This window comes from Eublepharis macularius, chromosome 15 (assembly GCF_028583425.1).
Source record: "Eublepharis macularius isolate TG4126 chromosome 15, MPM_Emac_v1.0, whole genome shotgun sequence".
NCBI lineage: Eukaryota > Metazoa > Chordata > Lepidosauria > Squamata > Eublepharidae > Eublepharis > Eublepharis macularius.
The window spans coordinates 4,174,990-4,180,286 of record NC_072804.1 but is presented as its reverse complement, the minus strand read 5'-3'; the positions used below and the strand labels follow the sequence as shown (position 1 = coordinate 4,180,286).

General features: G+C 45.9%; 1 pseudogene; it reads right to left on the bottom strand.

Moving 5' to 3' along the window:
* Positions 1–1,346: 1,346 nt before the first annotated feature.
* LOC129343430 (DNA damage-inducible transcript 4-like protein) lies at positions 1,347–1,867 on the bottom strand (annotated as a pseudogene).
* Positions 1,868–5,297: the final 3,430 nt, after the last annotated feature.

Sequence of the window (5,297 nt, the reverse complement as noted above, 5' to 3'; positions counted from 1 at the left end):
TAACAGTTTGCTTACAGGTTCCCACCATAGAAGTCAATGAAAGAATGAGCCTGTGCCACCACCACTCAACTAGTTCAGGTATCACGAGCACTGACTCTCTTTTTTGCATATGCTGGAAACTTAGAGAGTCACTGGTGCAGAGGAAGGGCTGTATTCTGTGTGATTTTTTCCCCACTGAGTACAACAACAGCTGCCCCAGAGCTTCCAGTCATCCCCCTCGCCTTCCCCATGGAAAGAATGGCCACAAAAATTATGAGCACATAAGAAAACTAACAACTTTTGAGTTCAACCTGGTAGTATCTCACTGGAAAACAAGCTAATTAGTGTAAACATTTCACTCAACAGCCACGGTTTTGAAAATGAAACAGTAATTTTCAAAATGCACATCCCTAGTGCCTACCTGTATCTGGTCCTTACCCTGAGATTTAACTTCTATAGACTCTGCAAAGATCCTTAAAGAATAGCCATGCTAGCAACTCACACTAAACAAGATATCTCCAAAAAAGCAAACACAGAAACTACATTACCCAATGATTTACCAAGAACAGATATCAGGAAACAGGAGCCATTCCTACTAACAGGACAATTAGAGCATGTGTTTTCCTTCTTGTGATGGTGTGCATTCAATGGAGTTTTTAGGCGATGTGTTTTGCCCAGTGACATAAGTGTTAGCATGATGGCTGAGCACGATGGCTGAACTTATGGAACCACGGTGGTGAAGCTGTACTGTATATTCAGCAGCAGTTAGTCTCTTAATACCAGTGCCAGAAAATAACTTCAGGGGAAGGTTTCAACTTCTATGCCCTGTTGTTGACCCTCAAAGGTAACTGGTTAGCCACTGCATGAGACAGGATGCTGGACTAGCTGAACCACTGGTCTGATTCAGCACGGCTTTCCTTATGTTCTTAGGTGTAGTGGTTAGTAGGGGCTGGAGAGCCAAAAATATGCTCAGAACTCATTGGTTCTTCTCTTTAAAGCAGCTTCTGCAATGGTGGACCAAATCCAGGAAACTAAATTGTAATGTGTCCCTCCCACCAAAAACTGTGTGTTCGGTTCATACCTTCCAGCAGCAGGGAGGCACTGGGCTTGCCTTGCAGGGCAGCAGCTTGTTTTCTTGAATAGCAACAATCAGATCCAAAGGGGACAGAGACCTTGTGTTATTATTTTATATTAACCAGCTAGCTGCCAACCAATAGGGATTTTTGCCAACCAATAGGGATTTATGGCTGCTGTGCCAAAAGGGCTAGCCAAAGTCATCTAAAAAATTGAGGTATCAAGATTCATATTTCTAAGGGCTGTAGACTCAGGTGTCTAACACAGTGGGGTTTTTCTTAAAGGCGATGTTCCTAATATCCTTCATCAACAGTCCCAATCAAAGAATACTTTTTTTTTCTTAACTAACCGAAAGCCAGGACTCAGGATCAGTATGTGTTTGCTGCCAGCTGTAAAGCAAGCCCTAGGGAAGAAATTTCTGAAACATGGCCAGGAATAGCCGTCCTCTTGAATACCAGAACCAGTTCTAAAGTAGGAACATCTGTAGGGTCACAGACAATCTTATCCAGCATTTTACATGTTTCCAGTTTCCAAGTTGACATGGATAATGTTCTGTAGAAGAGAGATGCAAGACATCTTGTGCTGTCCTCCTGGTTAGCTTCTCAGGGACAAGAACCTTAGAAAAGTGCATTTTGGTCTGCTTTGAAATTGATAGACAGCTCTCCAGCATCCTAACGTTCCTCAAACACCATCTCGTTAAAGTTGGGTTCTGGCACAACAGAATCCCAGTTAAGGCTGCATGCTGAAAGCTTTGCTGTATCAATTCAGAAATAAAGGCAGAGTTTTTGTTGTTTATGGTGCTGGTTGCAACCATGTTGAAGAACACTGTTCTCGCCCTAGCCAGCCAGCCAGTACACATTTCCGGGTTTACTGTTAAAGTTTCCAAGCAAACCACATGAAATAGGAATTTAGTTTAAAAACATGCCTTTAGCTTCATTAAGTACCAACTGATTGGAAGGCACAACTCTCCCTTCCTATGCACGTTTTTAAAAAGTAGCCACTCCACTTTCAAAACTCCCACCAGACACCTTGTGTTATGAATTAAATCTGTTGATGGGAAGGGGGAATGGTACCAATGCACATGAGTAGATCTCCCAACCCCCCACCCTGTAGCTACCCAAGAAATGGCATTATCTCCCTTCCTGCCAATCAGTTCTTTGCAAGGGGAGACCCTCCCCTCCTATCAGCTTGGAAAATGTATGGAAGGGAGATTTCAAACACAAGCTGCAATTCAAAAGACACTTCCCTAGAACTAAAAATAGTAGAGAATCCAGTAGCACCTTTAAGACTAACCAACTTTATTGTAGCATAAGCTTTCGAGAACCACAGTTCTCTTAATCAGAAGCATAGATGAAGAGAACTGTGATTCTTGAAAGCTTATCGTACTATAAAAAAGGCTAAGTGTATTCAAGACAACTCACTTCCTACCCTGATGCACCTCCAGAGGGAGCTGCTATGGAGGGAAACCCAGATGAGTCAGCCAGACCTCCAGAGAGCGTGCTGTGGTGGGAAGCCCAGGCCGAAATCACGTGTGGAGCAGGCAGCAATGCCTGCCCCTCTCCACCCAGCTGGGATCCAGAGTGGAGCAGGTGGCAATGCCTGCCCCTGCCTTCATCGAGGCCAGGATCAGGTGCACAGCATCACCCAGCTAGGATCAGGCAGAGCAGGTGGCAATGCCCCCCTTCAGGCAGCCAGGATCAGGTGCAGGGGAGGTGGCCATGTGACCCCCTGCCTTCATCCAGCTGGGGTCAGTGATGGAATGCCCACCTGCGCACCCTCCCCTTTCTAAAGCCCGTTGTATTTTTTCCCACAACAGTCTTTATTGCTAGTGCTACAATAAAATTGGTTAGTCTTAACGGTGTTACTGGATACTTTACTATTTTGCAACTACAGACGAACATGGCTAACTCCTTTGGATCTATTCCATAGAACTAAGCACTATTGAATAACACAGGACTTATGTCTGAGTAGACCTGTTTAGGATTGCTTCCATAGTCTTTTAGGGCTCTCTCTTTTCCTGTGACAAATGCCAAATGTGTACGATCTCTGCACTTTCAAAAACAATCCTGCCCACCCCCACAACAAAAGGAAAACTCTTGAGAAAAACAGAGGTCAGTTTGGTCAGGGTGTGTGTGTGTTCAGCCAATCATTCTGCCTGTCTGCTTCCTCATTGTGGGAACAAAGCACAAGGAAACATGAAACCAACAGGCAACAGCAGAATGCAAAGGTATATTGAAAAAGAAAAAAAGCAAACATGAAGCAAGATTCAGAGGAGTTAGCCGTGTTAGTCTGTAGTAGCAAAATCAAAAAGAGTCCAGTAGCACCTTTAAGACTAACCAATTTTATTGCAGCATAAGCTTTCGAGAATCAAGTTCTCTTCGTCAGATGCATGATACAAACTGGTCAAATACAGAAGAGGAGGGGGGAGAGGGGAAAGAAGGAGAGGAGGGACAAGATGCAATTAGGGGGGAGGCAACCAAAACATTCCTTTATCCAAACCAGTTTCTAGCAACTCTTGTTTTAATACAAACTAGGGGTGTGCAGTTCGGGTTTCAGAAACCCGAAAAAACCTGAAAAAAACTTGTTTCGGGTTGTTTCGGGTTATCCGAAACGTTTTGGGAAACCCGAAACATTTTGGGCAACTGGAAATAACAAAACCCGAAACATTTTGGGTTGTTTCGGGTTTTGTTTCGGGTTCCGAGAATCGCCATTTTGTTTTTGCTAGGCGTTTGCCTTTGTAAGAGTCTAGCAAAATCCTGCTGGAAGCTAAGGCTTCCTGCAGGCTCTTAGAAGAGGGGAGGGGGGGAGAAGGAGTGAGTGACTCACTCCTTCTTTCACCCCTCACCCCTCTTGCATAGGAGGGAGTCCTTTGCTTTGCAAATGCAAGGTGCATTAGCATTGCACTTTGCATTTGCAAAGCAATGCCAGATTCCAGCCCAAATTAACAGGCAAGGGAGGGGGGACTTTAGGAGTCACCAGTCCCACTGCTGCATCCTTCTGCCAGCCAATAGATTCAAATCTTTGGCTGAGGCTGCAGCAGGGGATTTAAATTTGGGGCAAGACTGGTCTGGAACAGTTCTGTTGCTGCTGCTGACCAAGAGAGGAGAGAGACTGCACCTGGAGGACATCTGCCTGGAGGATCAACTGTGCTGGACATCCTGAGAGGAGACCTGGTAGGCCTTTTTTTAATTTTTGTAAATTTATTGATGCTGGGCAATGTGCTGCTGTGGCCTGCCTCTGCAAAAAGATGCTTCAGTTTAGTCTGTCTTGGCATGGCCTGGGGGGACAGGTTGGGCAGAAGAGGACAATGTTTGGGGGTGGGGGGGTTCAGCATTGGTTGTTGCGCTTGCCTTCTTTAATGTTTCCTTTGTCATGCTTGAGTGTGGGGTGGGCTTGATCTACTGTTTCCCAGGCCTAAAAAATGAGTGTGCCAGCTTTGGGCCTACACAGGCCAGAAGCCTGCTGCTCTGGCTTTGGTGCCTCTCTGCTGGCTGGCCGGGCTCTCACAATTATTTTTCACAAACTGGATTGGTGTGGCTTGCTTTGCTGTTTCTGGTCCCCTTCATCCAATGCCTCCCACCAGGCTCTCAAACAAGTGTGCCAGCCTCTGGCCTACACACAGTCCTGCTGCTCTGGCTTTGGTGCCTTTTTGCTGGCTGGCCTGGCACTCACAAGCATGCTTCACAAACAGGTTGCTGACCATTCGTGGACCTCTTCTGGACTGGACTGCACTTGGAGAACATCGGCCTGGAGACCTCTGCATGTGGAGGATCAACTTTGCTGCTGGACATCTGTAGAGGAGGACTGGTAGGGTATTTAATTTTTTTTTCAATTTATTGCTCCGGCTGTGGCAATCGGATAGCATATGCTTTAGTTTGGTCTTTATGGCTTGGGCTAGGGGGGCATTTTCTAGTTGGGCAAGAGGACATTGTTTGGGGGTTGGGGGGTTCAGTATTGATTGTTTTTCTTGCTTTCTTTAATGATTCCTTTGTTATGCTTGAGTGTGGGGTGGGCTTGATCTACTGTTTCCTAGGACTAAAAAATGAGTGTGCCAGCTTTGGGCCTACACACAGGCCTGCTCTGCAGGGTGGATGTGTTGTGTTTTACCACTGGTTGTCCCTAGCCTTTCTGGGGGGGGGGAGTTTCTTGCATGCCACCTGACTTTTAACTCTGGCACCACTTCCTCACAATGGCTTCATGACTGTCTAAGCCAAAAGCAGATCGGGGCCTTGTGCAGCGTGTGA